Raw genomic sequence first — 18848 nt, 5'->3', positions numbered from 1 at the left:
GTCAACTTAAAGTCTACTCAAAAGACTGTGGAGCTCACCAATCAGGGTAAGAAAAAGAAAAGAATGGAAAAAAAAATAAGATAGCTTAAGGAGTTTATGGGACAACATCAAACCAACATTTATGTTATTGGAATCCTAGAAGAAAAGAAAGGGGCAGATATCTTGTCTGAGAAAATAATGGCTGAAAACTTCCCTAATCTGGGGGAAGAAATAGATATCCAGATACAGGAAGCCCAGAGTTAAAACAAAACAAAACAAAACAAAAACAAAGAGACTCACACCAAGGCATAATATAATTATAATGTCAAAAGTTAAGTATAGAAAGAGAAACTTAAAAGTAGCAAGACAAAATAATAACAATTTATTACATACAAGGGGTCATCTCTCGTAAGCCTAGATGATTTTTCAGCAGAAATTTTATAGGTTAGAAGAAAGTGGCATGAAATCTTCAAAATGCTAAAAGAAAAAACTTCCAATCAAGAATACTCTACTATGTATTCAGTATTAAAGGAGAGAAAAAAAGAGTTCTCATGCAAGCAAAAGTTAAAGGAGCTCATCACTACCAAATCAGTCTTACAAGAAATAGTAAAGGAATTTCTTTAAGCTGAGAATTCAGAGTGCTGTTAGTAATAAGAAAACATGAAAGAATAAGTTTCACTGGAAAAATAAATATAGTAAAGGTAGTGTATTAATCACATATAAGGCTATATGAAGATTAAAAAACAAAAGCAGTAAAAGCCACTATGATTATAATAATTAAGGGATACATAAGATAAAAATATGTAAAATGTGACATTAGAAACATAAAATGTGGGGCATAGTAAAATGTTGAGCTTTTGAATGGAATCACAGTTAAGTTTTCAGCTTAAAATAGGTTTATAGTCATAAATTGTTATATGTAAGCCTCAACCACAAAGCAAAAATCTACAGATTTTTGTCCACTAAAGACAAGGAGAAAAGGATATAGGCATATCACCGAAGAAAGTAATCAAACCACAAGAGAGTAAAGGAAGAAAGAAGCAGAGAGGAGCTACAAAACCAGCCAGGAAACAACTAATAAAACGACAGTAAGTACCTACTTATCAATAACTGTTTTAAATGTGAATGAACTAAAATCTCCACTCAAAAGACAACAAAGTGGTTTAATCGATTTAAACAAACAAGCAAACAAACACTTGTCCCTACATGCCTACAAGAGACTCACTTTTGATATAAAGACACACAACTGAAAGTGAAGGGATAGAAAGAGGTATTCCATAAAAACAGAAGTGAAATGAAAGCTAAAATAGCTATATTTATATCAGACAAAATAGACTTTAAAACAAAGATTGTATTAAGAGGCAAAGAAGGGCATTACATAATGATAAAGGGGTCAATCCAACAAGAATATATAACATTTGTAGATATTCAGGCATTCAACATAGCAGCACCAAAATATGTAAAGCAAATATTAACATACCTAAAGAGAGAAATTGATGACAATGCAATAATAATAGGAGCATTTAGTACCCACTGACATCAATGGGTAGATCATCAGACAGAAAATCAAAGTGGGAACATCAGCCTAAATGACACGTTGGATCAGATGGACTTAATAGATGCATATAGAACATTCCATCCCAAAACACAAAATACCCATTCTTCTCAAGTACACAGGGAATATTTTCTAAGATAGATTATATGTTAAGCCACAAGAAAGTCGTAATAAACAAGATAATTGAAATCATATCAAGCATCTAGAATATAATTACACGAAGAAAACTGGAAAATTCACAAATATATAAAGATTAAACACATTGCTACAAACAACCAATGGGTCAAAGAATAAATCAGAATAGAAATTTAAAAACATCTGGAGATAAGCAAAAGTGGAAATGTCACTATGAAAATTTGTATGACCAGCAAAAGCATTTTGAAGAGGGAATCTCCTAGTGAAAAATGTCTACCTCAAGCAACAAGAAAAGTCTCTAATAAACAACCTGACTGCACCTCCAGAGAATAAACAAAGCTCAAAGTTGTTGAAAGTAAAGAAATAACAATGATTGGAGGAGAAATAAATGAAATAGAAACTAAAAAGACAAAGAAGATCAATGAAATGGAAATCTGGTTCTTTGAAAATAGAAACAAAATTGACAAGCTTTAGCTAGGCTCACCAAGAAAAAAAGAGAGGGTGCAAATATATTTATGTTTACCAAAAAATGAAAGAGGAAAAGTTACAACTGACATCAAAGAAATACAAAGGATCATAAGAAACCACTATGAACAATTATGTCACCAGACTGGGCAACCTAGTAGAAGTGTAAATATCTACAAACATTTAGCTTATCAAGACTGTATCATGATGAAAAGAAAATATGAACAGACCAATTACAAAGAGATTGGATCAGTAATCAAAAACCTCCCAACAAACAAGAGTTTAGGACCAGACTGCTTTACTGGCAAATTCTACCAAACATTCAAAGATAAGTTAATACCAATCCTCATTAAAATCTTCCAAAAAATAGAAGAGGAGATAACTCTTCCACACTTATTTTATGAGGCTAGTATTACCACAATACCAAAACCAGACAAGAATGTGACAAGAAAAGAACACTATTCCTAATAAACACAGGTGCGAAAATCCTGAGCAAAATAGTAGCAAACAAAATTCAGCAATACATTAAAAGGATCATACACCAAGATCAAGTGAAATTTATTCCAGTACTGCAAGGATGGGTCAACATTCCCAGATTAGTCAATATAATATACTACATTAACATAATAAAGAATATCTCTGTATCTTAGTAGATAGAAAAAACATTTGACAGAATTCAGCATCCATTTATGATAAAAACTGTCAACCAAATGAGTATAAAGGGAATGTACCTCAACATAATAAAGGTCATACAATTAGCCCACAGCTAACATCATACTCAATGATGAGAAGCTGAAAGCCTTTCCTCTATGATCAGGAGCAAGACAAGTTGCCCTCTCTTGCCACTTTTATTCAATATAGTATTAACAGAGCAATTAGGCAAAGTAAATAAATAAATTAAAATAAAAGACACCCAAATAGTAAAGGAAGAAGTAAAACTGTGACTGTTTGCAGATGACATGATATTATATATAGAAAACCCTAAAGATTCCATCAAAAAACTGTTAGAATTGATAAATTCAGTGAAGTTGTAAGATACAAAATCAATATACAAAAATCTGTTGTGGGATCCCTGGGTGGCGCAACGGTTTGGCGCCTGCCTTTGGCCCAGGGCGTGAATCCTGGAGACCCAGGATCGAATCCTACATCGGGCTCCCGGTGCATGGAGCCTGCTTCTCCCTCTGCCTGTGTCTCTGTCTCTGTGTCTCTGTCTCTCTCTCTCTCTCTGTGACTATCATAAATAAATAAAAATTAAAAAAAACCAAAAAAACACAAAAATCTGTTGTGTTTCTGTACACTAATAATGAGCTATCAGAGAGAGAAAATGAGAAAACTATCCATTTAAAACTGCATCAAAAAGAATAAAATATATAAGAATAAATTTAGCCAAGGAGGGGAAAGACTATATATTGAAATCTAAATGACATTAATGAAATCAATTCAAGAAGACACAAGTAAATGGAAAGATATTCCATGCATGGATTGAAAGAATCAATAAAATGTCCATACTACCCAAATCAATCTGCAGATTCAATGCAATTTCTACCAAATTCCAATGACATTTTCCACAGAACTAGAACAAACAATTCTAAAATTTCCATGGAATCACTAAAAACCATGAATAGTCAGAGTAACGCTGAGAAAGAATAAAACTCATCATGCTTCCTGATTTCAAACCTTATTACAAAGCTATAGTAATTAAAACAATATTGGCATAAAGGCACTTACTTAGATCAATAGGACAGAAATAAATCCTTCAATATATATATGGTCAATTTATTTGTGTAGCAAAGGAGCCAATAATGTATATTGGGAAAGGAATAGTTTCTTCAATAAAAGGTTCTGGGAAAACTGGACAGCCACATGTAAAATAATGAAATACAACCATCATCTTAAACCATACACAAGAATAAACTCAGCGTAGATTAAGGACTTGAATGGAGACCTGAAACCATAAAACTCCTGGAAGAAAACATAGGCAGTAAGCTTCGTGTCATTGGTCTTGGTGATTTTTTTTTTAATCTGACATGAAAGGAAAAGAAACAAAAGCAAAAATAAGTAAGTGGGACTGCATCATACTAACAAGGCTTCTGCACAGCAAAGGAGACCATCAACAAAGTGAAAAGGTAACTTACTGAAAGGAGTATTTGCAAATCTTATATCTGATAAGGGGCTAAGATCCAGAATTCATAAAAATCTCATACAACTCAATGGCAAAAAAACCAATCTGTTTGAAAAATGGGTAGAACAGCTGAATAGACATTTTTTTCAGCTGACCAAAGTACATGAAAAGACGCTCAACTTCATTACTTAGCAGGGAGATGCAAATCAAAACCTAACTAAGCTATTCCCTCTCCCCTATTAAAACAGCTATTATCAAAAAAGATAAGAAATAACAAGAGTTGACAAGGATAAGGAGAAAGGGAATTCTTATGCACTGTTGGTGGAACTGTACATTGGTGATGCCTCTATGGAAAATACTATGGAGCTTTTTGAAAAAATTAAGAGAACTACCATATGATTTAGCAATTTCACTGTTGGGTATTTATGTGGAGAAAATGAAAACATTAACTCGAAAAGAAAAAAAAAAGGTACATGAACCCCCATGTTCATTGCAGCATTATTTACAATGGCCCAGATATGGAAACAACCAAATGTCCATTGGCAGATGAATGGATAAAGTATATACACACACACAATGGAATATTACTCAGCCATAAAAATGAATGAATTCTTGTCATTTGCAATAACATGAATGGAGCTTGAGGGCATTATTGCTAAAGTAAAATAAGTCCGACAGAGAAAGCCAAATATTATGTGATCTCTCTTATATAGAGATCTAAAAAATAATAGTAAAAAACAATACCAAGCTCACAGGTACAGAGAATAGATTGGTAGTTTCCAGAGGCATGGGGTGGAGGATGGGAGAAATGGGCTCAGGGAGCCAAACAGTAAAAGAAAAAAAACAAAACAAAACAAAACAAAACAAAAAAAAACAGACCAATGGTGTAGATATCTGGTTAATGTTAGTTCAGCTGCATTCAGTCTGTGTATGTTTTATAGTAAGTGCTAAAGAGGAAAGATTATCTCATGTACTTTGTACTACACTGAATTGTAGCAAGATATATACAGAAAATTTATAAATCTCTGCACCTGATGACACTTTAAGAAAGGGAAAATATCAAAACATCTTTAACACTGACATGAAACACATATTTCCATCTTTGATTATTAAAAAAAATTGCGAAAGACATCTTCAGCAAAGTTATGTTTTTTAGTTACTTCTTCCTCTGTTACTGAAATTTCCTGCATCAAGCCGGCATAGTACCGTCATTTTCAGTACATTTTCAAGATCAAGCACCGAGGCAATGGGCAATGTTCTAATTTAGACATAGAAATAGAAAAGATTTTTAAGAATGTAGTAATTCAGCTTTATGGAAAACAGGAAAATGACTCAATAAAACCATCTGGTCACTAAAAAAAAAAAAAAAAAAAAAGCATATGCCACACTTATGTGTCCCTGCTGTGTGAATGGCCTAGCATGGTATGGGGCTTGCTTAAAATCACCACTAACAGCTGGTTACCATTCAGTTGCTATTGTTGGTGCCCAGTTATTTTCGGTTTGGCTTGGCACTGGCGGTGGCAAACATCTGCGAAGTGATGGCTCAATTTGTGGGTCCAGGTCTTTAGGATTTAAATGCCTCTGAATTTGAGGGTAATCTAGGCTTGTGTGGGAGCTTCTTCAAAGTTGACCTGAGTCCTTGAAGAAGGTTGCAAGCTGTCATGGTTTCCTGGCTTTTATACAGGCTGGACCTTCCTTATGGGATGGTTGCTGCCCCTCCAAGCTCCTCCAGTCCTGGTAGGGCTTGTCTGCCTACTCTAAGTAGCAGCAGGAGGGTATTATTAATAGCTTGGAGCAACTAGATAACTGCTTTCAATAGTTTCTAGATTTTTGCCACGTGAGGCCGTCTTTGGTGAGAATTATATTTGCATACATATGTGTGCATTCGGGGCTGTGAATCACAGACATTTGCTGTGCATTTAGCTCATGCTTCTACCGGGAATCAGCTAGACACTGGAAGTTGGCTTTGGAATTTGTTATATCTACTGCCAGGTCACAAGGTTGTGTTTGAAAGTTCAGAAGGCAAAAGGCCCAAATGGTAACGAAAGTGAGAAAAATATCTACTCTGGTTGAAGAGCTGGTCAATCTAAAGTAATTATAGCTTCTTTTTTATTCATATTTTTTCCCTATTTACAGTTCCTAGAAGTTAGAAAGTGTTTGCCTATATCCCACTGTCTCCCCATCCCCCCCCACCACCTTTAAGACAAAGAAGTCATTTATTTTAGAAATCCAGTGGTCTTTAGTATCATTTCAATGCATGTTTGAGTTAATTTTAGAGTAGGAAGAGTAAATGAAATGCAATATTTACATTTTGCTAATTATCTTCTCTTGTTAGAAAGCTGCTATTTTGCAGAAAGAGAAATATGTTAAAAATGTATGTATTTTAACTATAAAAATCAATTGTCATAAATTGTATATATAGCAAATCACATGGGAAGTCTTTATTTCCTAATTTAAAAAAGCTGCCTCAAAGAAATGTTTCAGCACACAGAGGCACATGGGCCACTTGGCAGACAGCCTAATTGAAACCAAGGGCCCAGGAGAAGAGCTGAACTCTGCATCTGCCGTCCAGAACTGGCTGCACTACACTTTGAACCAGTGCTGATGGCTTTGTACACAAAGATCAAAATGAGTTTGTTTTATTCAGCTGGGTTGTGGAGGTGCACGTATTTTGGCTTCTGGATGCAATAAAGCATTGAGCTCTCAGATAAACAAACTATAAATCTAATCAAGCCTGGGCACAATGATAAGTAGATTGCTTGAAAGAGAGAGGTGGGTTTGTGGTGATGGTGGCAGGGGCTGGGGTGGGGGACGAGAGAGGGAGAAACTCAGAAGATAAAATGGTCCAATCCCATTTTATGCAGTGGAGTACTAAACATGAATCCTGAGGTGTTGCCAATTTTAACAACTATTTCGTCTCCTTCTCTCTACCTCCCTCCGTCTTTTCTTGTCATGTTGCAGTGAGATTTCGGATACATTGTCTATTAAAGAACTGACTTGGGAGCTACATCAGATTCCTTGAATGGAAGCAGGTGAATTGTTGTAAAATGTTTCTTCTTAAGTTGGAGTTTGAGGACTTTGAAATATTTCCCTGTTTCTCAAAGCAATATGGGCAGATAATATATAGTCCGTGTGTTCCTTACCTGTGTGTAGGCTGTGTGTAGTCATCAGTACCACTATCATGTAACCTTTATTTATCCCCTATTATGTGCTTGGAAGTAAAACAAAAGAACGATGAATATTTCTTTTTAAACATGTTTAGATGCAACCGCTCCTAAGCATACTTGAATATTTCAGCTATGACGAAGAAATGGAAAGGTGTCATTGATTTATTCATGTGTGTTGGATGCTTTGGCCCACCGTACAACTTCAAATATTGTTGGAATCAATCCATTTCCTTACTTTACTAAATACCTGCCAGATAAATCTCCAGATATGATAAAATATGTGTCCATTAGGAATGACTGAATTCCACAACTAGATTTCATCTGAAATCTGAATGATGAAGTTTTCATTTAAAGTGAATACCATAGGTTGACAGGTTTAAAAATTGCCCAAGAAATAAATAACAGTGATTTAAAAATTTCCTCCGGTAAAACAGGAATCCTGGCTCTGCAATAAAGGATAAATTTCTAGAGAGTGGACACCTATAATCTGAATCACTAAGTAGATATTTACAGTATAGTTAATTGATTTTCTTAAAAATATTTTATTAAGGTGTATAATAATAAGATACATAATTCACTGACCATAAAATTCATGCTTTTCAAGTATATAATTCAAGTAATTTTTAGTATGTTCAAAAGTTGTCCAGCTATCATTTCTAATTCCAGAACTTTTAAAAAAAGATTTTATTTTTAAGTAATCTCTATGCTCAACGTAGGGCTCAAACTTGCAGCCTTGAGATCAAGAGTTGTGTGCCCTACCAACTGGACCAGGCAGGCACCCCTAATTCCAGAACATTTCCATCCCCTTAAAAAGAAACACTGTACTCATTAGCAGTCCATTGTGAAATTTATTGATGGAAATTTCAGGGAACTAGAGCTTACTTTCTAACTTTTAATTTGAATAAAAGTTCATTTATAGTTCTGAAAAGTCAATTTTGATTACTTTTTGTATCTTCAATTTCTATGCTATTAAGATTTTTTTCTATAGATAACCAAAATATTTCAAATATGTGGTGAAACAAGGCAGAGTTTAGACAGTTCAGTACTGAAATGGATAGCTTTTTGTATGAACTGCTTAAGTCCTTTAGCATCTCAAATTTTCCATCTTCTTGCAGATGAGCCAGGCAGGTTAATGAATTGAATTGGGCACTACATTGTCAAGAGTATTATGCTAGGAGTCATGTTTCTTATTAAAAATCTATATAAAAAGTTCAGTAATGATTATTATAATAATTTTTATAATAATAAGGAAGAATAGGAAGAAGAAAATGATGACGATGAGGAAAAATATGAATATAATTCCTTGATCATCCTTCTGTGTTCCGAATTTGTTCATCATGCTTCTAATTTAGCAACTCATTTATTTTCAGTACAATTCAAGTGCATAAATAGCATAATGTAGTATTGAGTGTAACATGGTTTCAAGTAGCAAAAAGCAAACCTGTTTATCTACAGAAAAACAGTGAGTTCATTGGAAATGTATCTAGAGGCTCCAGACTCCATGGGAGTGCAAATGACCAGGCTTATCAATTAGAATAAACCAAGGAAATTACGGAAGACTGGGCAGCAGAAATATAGCAGTAGTTACACTGGAGAAACAATCTGATGCCATGCCACGGCCACTCTTGATGCTGTAATGAATATGACCTCCTTGTTTTCCTGATGTCTTTGCCTTAATTGCTCAAGACTCAACAACCAAGAAAGAACATTCAATTTACTGAACTTATATTAGGTGTCCACTCTGCGGAGAAAAAGGGAAGAACAAATCTGTTTGGCATCTGTGATAGTTAATTTTATGCATCAACTTGGCAGAGCCATAGTGCCCTGATATTTTGTCAAATGTTATTCTGGATATTTCTTTGAAAGTTTTTTTTTGGCTGAAGTTAACATTTAAATCAGTAAACTTTGAATAAAGCACATTATTCTCCATAGTGTAGATGGGCCTTAACCAGTTAATTGAAGACCTTACTGGAATGACGACTGAACCCCTCCCAGCAAGAAGGAATCATGTTAGGAGACTGTCTTTGGACTTGAACTGATTTTTTCCCTGAGTCTTCAGCTTGCTGGCCTACCCTATTAGATTTTGGACTCATAAAACCATACAATAATAGGAACCAATTCCTTAAAATAATCTCTTCTTTTTCATACACACACACACACACACACACACACACACACACACCTCTATTGGTTCTATTTTTCTCTGAAGAACTCTAACATGGCTTATTTTGTAGGAGGTGGCTAAAAAATTCCTACAAAATGTAGGATTACCCAAATAAATTTGGATTACTAATAGGAAGAAAGGGCCTCAGTGATGAACACTCAAAAAGCAAGAAATGGGGGATCCCTGGGTGGCGCAGCGGTTTGGCGCCTGCCTTTGGCCCAGGGCGCGATCCTGGAGACCCGGGATCGAATCCCACATCGGGCTCCTGGTGCATGGAGCCTGCTTCTCCCTCTGCCTGTGTCTCTGCCTCTCCCTCTCTCTCTCTGTGACTATCATAAATAAATACAAATTTAAAAAAAAAAGCAAGAAATGTCCATTACACATAATAATATATGAAGATAGTATCTAACTCCTGAGGGAGAAGAACTCAGAGATAAGAGGTTAATCTGGAAATAAGTCATGGGAAAATGTTTTCTAAAGGAAGAGAGACATGAAGAAGCAGAAGGGAAAAGATAGTCTCAGTCAAGGGAATAAAGATGGGCATGTAAATCTTCTATTGAGGTAGCAATACAATATTGTATGGAGAAAATGCTGTTCTAGGCCTTTGAATAGCCTGGAAGCCTCCACTTTTCACCTGTCAGTTGCCAGGTCCCATATAAGAACTGCATCTACTCAGAAATCTTCATACTATTAAGTCCAAGCCACATGGAGAGGCCCCAAAGAGAGGGCGAGAGACATAAGACACACAAGGAGCAGCTAGGTGAAAACAGGTAACCAAAGACATTTTCTAAGAAGTGTATTCTCCAGGAGCACATGGGTGGCTCAGTTGGTTGGGTGTCTGACTCTTGATTTCACATCAAGTCATGATCTCAGGGTTGTGGGATTGAGCCCCACGTCTGGCTCCATGCTCAGCATCAAGTTTGCTGGAGATTCTCTCCTTCTGCCCCTCTTCCTCTTCTTTCTCTCTCTCTAAAATAAATAAATAAAATCTTTTTTTTTTTTAAAGTGTGTTCTCCAGCTACCCTAACTGTCCAAGCTGAGGTCCAGAAGATCAAAGATGAAACATCAAGCAGAGCCCTTCTTGGGTACCTGAGCTTCAGATTATAAGCAAAGTGAAGTGGTTGTTTTATGTCACTATATAGTTTTGGGGGTAGTTTGTCAATGTAAGATTCCTGTTACATATGCCATTCATTTGATGTCATACTCTAAAATATTGGAGATAAACAAATTCAGGGGAACAGATGAGATGCCTGAGGGTAAAGTTTAGAGAATACAAAAGCCAAGGACTGAGGTTTAGAGATACCAGTATTAATGGTGAAGGGTAAAATATCCCAGATGTTGAGAGGGCAACAAAATGGTCAGAGAAATCAGAATTAAACTTGGAGACACATTGCCACTGAAGGGCAAGATATTAAAAGGAATAGTTAGGAACAATATTTATGCATCAGAAAGAGCACAGTCCAATGAAGACAATTCATTTTGTTGAAATTAAAATTAGTTTTGTATAGCGAAGTTTTATTATAGTAAATAGTGAAACTAAATTGAAGCAAGAATGAAATTTGTTTTGGGTATATGTTTCAGTATAATGGTATGTTAGACTAGTAACAACTGTATGTGAGTCCTCTTAATAACAAAAGAAACAAAAATCTAATGTATATTTTATTAATAGAAATTTATTGGGATCCCTGGGTGGTGCAGCGGTTTGGCGCCTGTCTTTGGCCTGGGGCGCGATCCTGGAGACCCGGGATCGAATCCCACATCGGGCTCCCGGTGCATGGAGCCTGCTTCTCCCTCTGCCTGTGTCTCTGCCTCTCTCTCTCTGTGACTATCATAAGTAAATAAATAAAAAAAAAATAAAAAAAAATAAAAAAAGAAATTTATTTTATAAATGATAAAATTTGTAAATGAAACAAATTTATTTTATAAGTTATAATAAAATATATGTATAACTTTACATATACATATATATGTTTTATATATATGTATAAATTTATCTGATAAATTTTAATTTATAGAACTTATAAAGAAAACATACAAGAAGAATAAGACTATTTTAAAGAAAATAAAAATTTGAAACTTGGCGTATGGTTCAAATTAATGGCTACTACCTTGTATCATTAGACCATTTATTTGAATAGTTTGCTTTGATTACATAGTATTCAGGTGTTCTCTTCACGTATCCAGTGTTATAAAATTAGATATGCATAGATCTGAGCACCAGGTCTAAAAAGACCAATGCAAAGTCATAAACTTTCTGGTGAATGCCGCATTTGAAAGAAATTCAAAATATACATAGATAGCAGAAGAAGCTTTATAGCAAAATCTGCATTAAAATGACTTAACCTAGGGGCCCAGATTAGTATCACAGGTTCTCCAGTGTGTTAAAATATGCTATGCATTGTATTAAGCATATTTACTGTTTTAAAAATTATCAAAATAAGTTTAGAAATTATATTTCTATCAAACATTTGTGTGACAGAGCACCTGGGTGGCTCAGGTGGTTAAGCATCTGCCTTCGGCTCAGGTCATGATCCCAGGGTCCTGGGATCAAGCCCCGCATCAGATCCCTGCTCAGAGGGGAGTCTGCTTCTCCCTCTCCCTCTGCCCATCCCCCCACCACCTTGTTCATGCTTGCTCTGTCACTCTCTCAAATAAATAAATAAAATCTTAAAAAAAAAAAAAACACACACACATTTTTGCGACTGTTGAAGTTTCCCCATAGGCTGCTATGTTGAGATTAAACAAAGGGAAATGTTCAAGGCACCTGACTTTCAGCAAAACTATTTTGGATATAAAGCAATTTCATCTGAATATAAAAATTATATTCTCCATGCTGTATCTGTTCTTGTTTTATCTTTAATTACTTGTGGTTTCACCAAATTTTAAATTAAGGTGTTACTTAATTGTTTTATAAAACTTCTCATGAAAATTGGGTACTTTCTTTCTGTATTATCTGCTTTCTAGAACTTTTTGACCCTTCTTGGAAAAAGATTTTGATAGCCAGCTGTATGGCTCACTAAATTCTGCTCGATACCATGCAAGGACAATGGGATAGTCTTTCAGTTTGCTTATATTATTAGCTATTGTGTCAGTATTAAAGATATCAAAAGGCATTTTAACCTCATAGATGAGGCAGACAGTAGCTAAATAAGTACTGTGGCACCTGTTTGTCTCAATCAGGACTTTTGGCGTATCATTAGCAAAGAAGCATGTTGTGGCTTGAGTGGAGGCTCGGTCATCCCTACTTCAAGGTTGGAATTGCCCTAACTGTGCTAATAGCTATGTAATATGGACACTTCTGTTTTGGATACAAGAGGAAGAGAGATGTTCTGATGCTACAGTTTGTGAAATGTAACACCATTATCAGATTCTTTTATTAAGTGCAGTTGTTCACACCTAACTACACATTTATTATTTTACATTGTTATCTCAAGATATTTACTCTTTAATGGAACCTTAATAACTTTATATGAGACGTCTTGTCTCACCTATTTGACTGTAAGCTCTTTGAAGACAATGGGAAATTTCTCATAATTTCTGTTGCTGCTCTGTACATTTTAGTTTTAGGCACAGACTAGAAACGCATTAGAGGTTAATTAATTAATGTTTGTTGAGCTCCTATATCAATGCCAGGGGCTACACTAAGTATTATGTGCACAATAGTGGTATGACATAGGTTCTACCCCCCTTAATAAGTTGAAAAAGTAAAAAGGATGTGCATATTATATATATGTGTGTGTGTGTGTATGTATATATACTTCCTTAAATTCCAAACTTGTAATATTATTAATTTTATTATAGATAATCTAGTGTTTTTTGTTAATTTACCAAAGAACATTCAGTAATAATAGCATTATAAAAATATAGAGCATATCTTTTTATTAGGAAGATTTAGAAAAAAGATTTTCATTATTTCTATTTTACTTTTTATTTATTGATTTATTATTATTATTTTTTATATTATTACTTTTTAGCCTAGGTGTAACAACTTAGGAAGACATTTGTGAAAACTCTTTATGTTTTAGTTCTTTTTCCTCTTTTGCTGAAATAAAGTCGACACACAATGTTATACTAGTTTCTGGTATCCAGCCTAGTGATTCCACAAGTCTGTTCATTACCCTGTGCTCACCAGGAGTGTGGCTACCATCTGCTACCATAGGCTACTGCAGTACCATTGACTATCGTCCCTCCATTGCTGTATATTTTATCCCCATGACCTATCCCCTTCCATAACTGGAAGCCTTATCTCCCACTCCCCTTCACCCATTTTGCCAATCCCACCCCCTACCCTGTCAACGATGAGTTTTTTTTCTGTATTTATGGGTTTGATTCTGCTTTTGTTTGTTTACTCATTTGTTTCTAGATTTCACACATAAGTGAAATCATCTGGTATTTGTCTTTATCTCTCTGACCTATTTTACTTAAAATAAAACCCTCTAAGTCCATTCATGTCACAAATGGTAGAATCTTGTTCTTTTTCATGGCTGAGTAATTTTCTGCTGCGAATGTCTATATCTGTATCTATCGCATCCTTATCCATCATCTATGGATGGACACTATGGATGCTTGGGTTGCTTGCGTATCTTGGCTGTTGTGAATAAAGCTGTACTGGATGTAGGACTGTGTGCATCTTTCTGAATTAGCGTTTTTGTTTTCCTTGGGGAAATACTCAGTAGTGGAACTACTAGATCGTAGGGTAGCTCTATTTTTAACATTTTGAGGAAACTCCATATTGTTTTCCACAGTGGCTGCACCAATTAACATTTTCGCCAACAGTGCATGAAGGTTCTTTTTTCTCCACATTCTCTTCAATACTTATTATTGCTTGTGTTTTTGATTTTAGCTATTTTGACAGGTGTAAGGTGATATCTCATTGTGGTTTTGATTTGCATTTTCCTGATGATTAGTGATGTTGAGCATCTTTTCATGTGTCTGTTGGCCATCTGTATTACAAAAAGAAAGGTATATTCATGTCTTCTGCCTATATTTAATTAGATTATTTGTGTGTGTGTGTGTGTGTGTGTGTGTGTGTGTGTGTTGAGTTATATAAGTTCTTTATATATTTTGGATATTAGCTCCTTGTCAGATATAGCATTTGCAGATATCCTCTTTAATTCAGTAGGTTGCCTTTTGTTTTGTTGATGGTTTCCTTCACTGTGCAAAAATTTTTATTTTGGTGTAGTCTCAATAGTTTATTTTTGCTTTTATTTCCCTTGCCTCAGGAGATATAGCTAGAAAAATGTTGTTCTGGCTGATGTGAGAGAAATTACTGCTTATGTTTTCCCCTAAAAGTTTTATGGTTTTATGTCTCACATTAATCCATTTTGAGTTTATTTTTGTGTATGGTGTAAGAAAGTGATCCAGTTTCATTCTTTTGCATGTAGCTGTCCAATTTTTCCAGCTTTCTGTCTTAGTTTTTAATTATGTTCTCAGTGTGTTGAAGCCTGTTGAAGTTTTGTGTTTTCTAAGAAAACTAGTTAGAAAATGGTTCATGTTGGTTATTTCTCTTTGTTATGCTTTATAAATGGAAAATAATTTAAAATAAACTTTAAGGCTCCTGAAGGGTTTTGTTTCAAATAGAAACTTAATTTAAAATCTGGATAACTTGAGTCCCTTGGATTCTGAGTCTTCCTTTAGGCCTCTATGTTGGTAGTATCTCTTCTTAACATAGACTCTGGCCCACGATTTCCCACTGGTTAACATGGACCAAAGATTGTTAGTTAAGGCCAGTTGGAAAGTAAAGGAAGAGAGAGTTAAAACCTGGGAGGTATGGTAAAATAAAGTTAGAGTGCATGGGGACCCTTATGTTTTTTCCTTCCTTTTATTTCTTAGAACCTCTCAGCTTCATGCATGAAATGGAGGGTCTTCTAGGGTTAAACTCTGAACTTCTAAAAAATGGTAAAGCCCCTTCAACATGAAACCAATTGGAGAATATTGGTGGATTTGTCAAAATACTTGAAATATAGAGTATTTGGAAAGAAGGACAATTTAACTTCTTATGGTGGTAAACTTGTATAGTCAAATACTAGATAAATGGCTTACTATTGGCAACTGTGATAGCCTCGGCAGGACTTAGCCCTGCCTTGGTTGTACTCTGACTATTCAGAAGGCGTTATAGGCTTCAGAGAGCTATGGTAGGGTGTGGAATGGATTAATGTGAGTTCCTGCTGCTGGCATCTGAATTACTGCAGTTGTGAGTTCTTTGGTCTAAAACCCTGAAATAAATCTGGAATCTGAAGTGATGCTAGTGTAAGATAAAGAAAAGGAGGCAAAGAGATAATTATTATACTGATTTTCACTAGTGAATATTGATTTAGTGAAGTATTTTGACTTTTTTTAATGGGAGTTTTTCCTTATAGTGAAAATATATATGAATTAATTGTGACTTGGATATGTAAAAAGTTGTAGGGGCTTATCGGTGGAATTTAAATTTCATAATGCAGTAGAGCCATTTTATAAAAGTGATATCAATTGTTTGTTTTGTAAGGGATATTGAATAAAGAGATAATAGTGAGAGAAATTTATTTTAAACAAAATCCAAGATAGCTGAGGAATGTCAATTTAACAAATAATTTTTGTCCTCAAAGTCATAAATAGCAAATATGATTGTTAGCTTGGGTTACATTGTACTATGATATCTCAGTGAAAAGTGTTACAATATTTTAGCATCTATATTTTTGGTGAGGATTATTGATGGATATTTTTTTCTTCTGGATTGTTTATAATAGTATAGATTCAGTCATTATATTTATCAAAAAAGGCAAATAAATTGACCTTAACTGTTACATGTGGATCTAAATTTGCAAACCAATAATACAAATGCCAAAAATATCCCATTTCCTTTAAAGAAAATCAAGATTAAGTTTACAAAAAGACAGATAATTCATTCCTCTGGAGTTGTCTTTCCCTGCTCAAAAGATCTTTTTCATGCTTAGAAAACTGTCGACATTTTTTAAATGAGGACTTCATGCTTCAAACTTCAAGTCAGAAATTCCCACATAGGGACTTGAGCTGGAAGACAGGGAAGATGGTGGCAAAGTAGGAGGACCCTAGGTTCATCTTCTCCCATGAATATAACTAGAAAACTATCAAATCATCCTAAATACCCCAGAAATCAACCTGAAGACTGAGGGAACAAATTCCATAATTAATGAGAGAGAAGAAGCCACATCATGGGAAATGCAGAAACATGGTTAAAAGGAGATACTGGTTGCAGATGCTGTGAAGTATGGAGGGAGCTGTGGTCCCAGAGAAGGGCAAGAGAGAGGGGGAGAGAGAGAGGAGTGCATAAGGGAACTCACAAGTTAAACACTTTCCCAAAGCCATTGGCTTGGAAAATGAGAGGGGCTGAATTTTGTGAGTTCTTGCCAACAGCAGGACTTAAACTTAAAGCCTGGAGTTTTAAAAGTCAGTGAACTTGGCTGGGATGGAACCTGGAGTGCACTGCTCTACTCCTAGAGAGAAGGTAGTCAAACAACCTGGGAAACAGAGATGTGATCTAAAGAACGAATGCCTGGGCACACAAGGGGGGAGATTATTCTCTTCTCTTCTCTGAGCACATCCCAGAGAGGTAGTGTTCACAGAGAGATGCCTCTCAGAAAACAAAGGGGCTAGCTGGTACTATTCCCCCTCCCCACCTCTGCACCCCCAGCTAGCATAAACATAGAGCTAACTGGGGGAAGCAACAAGCACTGACAATGACTGCCTAACTTTGTTATAACAAGCCCACACCCTTGTCCTCTGGCAGAAATGCCCTTTTTAGTCAAGTTTGTCTCAGTCCCAATGTGGTGGGGTAGGGACCCAGAAGACCAGCACATACCCCTGCTCTCACCATGTCTCCTAGCCAGCAGGCTCTGCAGGTCTCTTCTAGTGAAAGTGGTGTCAAGTTTCATATCACAAACTGACCAGAACACGCCTTGTTAAAACTCACCACATTCAGGCTGGGAATCAAACACTGCTTATAGCAGGCAAGGAGAGCCTTTGCAGACAACTGGCTTGAAAGATAGAACAACCAAAACACAAGAGCACAGAGCCTGCAGCACACCAGAGACGCTCCCTGAAGTGCCAGGCCCTCAGTACCACATGGCCTCTTCTTCATAAGGCTATTATTTTCAGGAGTAGGAGATATAACTGGCTTTTTTAACAACAAAGAAGAAGGCAGAGACTTAGACAAACTGCCAAGACAGAGGAATTTATCCCAGATGAAAGAACAAGATAAGGCCTCAGCCAGAGATCTAAGTGAAACAGCTATAAGTAACATGCCTGATGGAGAATTTAAAGCAACAATCATAAGGATACTCACTGGGTTTGAGAAAAGAATAGAAGACATCAGTGAGACCCTTATCACAGAGATAAAAAGAGTTAAAGAATCAGAGACGAAGAATACAATAAATGAGATTGCAAGCAGGCTTGACCCAATGAACAACAGACTGGAAGAAGCAGAGGAATGAATTAGTAAACTAGAAGACAAGATAATGGAAAATAATGAAGCTGAACAAAAGTGAAAGAATTATGCAGTATGAGAATAGTCTTAGGGAACTCAGTGACTCCATCAAATGTAATAACATTTGTATTATAGGAGTCCTAGAAGAGGAGAGAGAAAAAGGAGCAGATAATTTATTTGAAGAAACAATAGCTAAAAACTTCCCTAATCTGGGGGAGGAAACACATCCATATCCAGCAGGCACAGAGAACTCCCATTGATAATCAACAAAAGCAGGCCAACAGCAAGACATATTGTAGTTAAATTTGCAAAACACAGTGATAAAGGAAAAATCTGAAAAGCAGCAAGACAAAAGAAGTCCTTAAGTTACAAGGGAAGAGCCATAAAGCTAGCTAGAGACTTCTCAACAGAAAGTTGGCAAGTTAGAAGAGAGTGGCATGATATATTCAAAGTGCTGAATGGGAAAAATCTATGGACAAGAATACACTATCCAGCAAGGCTATCATTCAGAATAGAAGGAGAGATAAAGAGTTCCCCAGACAAATAAAAACTAAAGAAGTTCATGACCACTAAACCAGTCCTGAAAGAAATATTAAAGGGGACTCTAGGACTGAAAAGGAGAGACCAAAAATAACAAAGACAAGAAAAGAACAGAAAAAAATCTCCAGAAACAATGACAAAACAAGTAATAAAATGGCAATAAATACACATCTATCAGTAATTACTTTGAGAGGCACCTGGGTGGCTCAGGCAGTTAAGCATCCAATTCTTGATTTTGGCTCAGGTCATGATCTCAAGGTTGTGAGATCAAGACTCAC

The sequence above is a fragment of the Nyctereutes procyonoides genome, unplaced genomic scaffold, assembly GCF_905146905.1.
Source record: "Nyctereutes procyonoides isolate TBG_1078 unplaced genomic scaffold, NYPRO_anot_genome, whole genome shotgun sequence".
NCBI classification, from domain to species: Eukaryota; Metazoa; Chordata; class Mammalia; order Carnivora; family Canidae; genus Nyctereutes; species Nyctereutes procyonoides.
The sequence above is the reverse complement of the archived record's forward strand: the minus strand, read 5'-3'. Positions refer to the sequence as shown.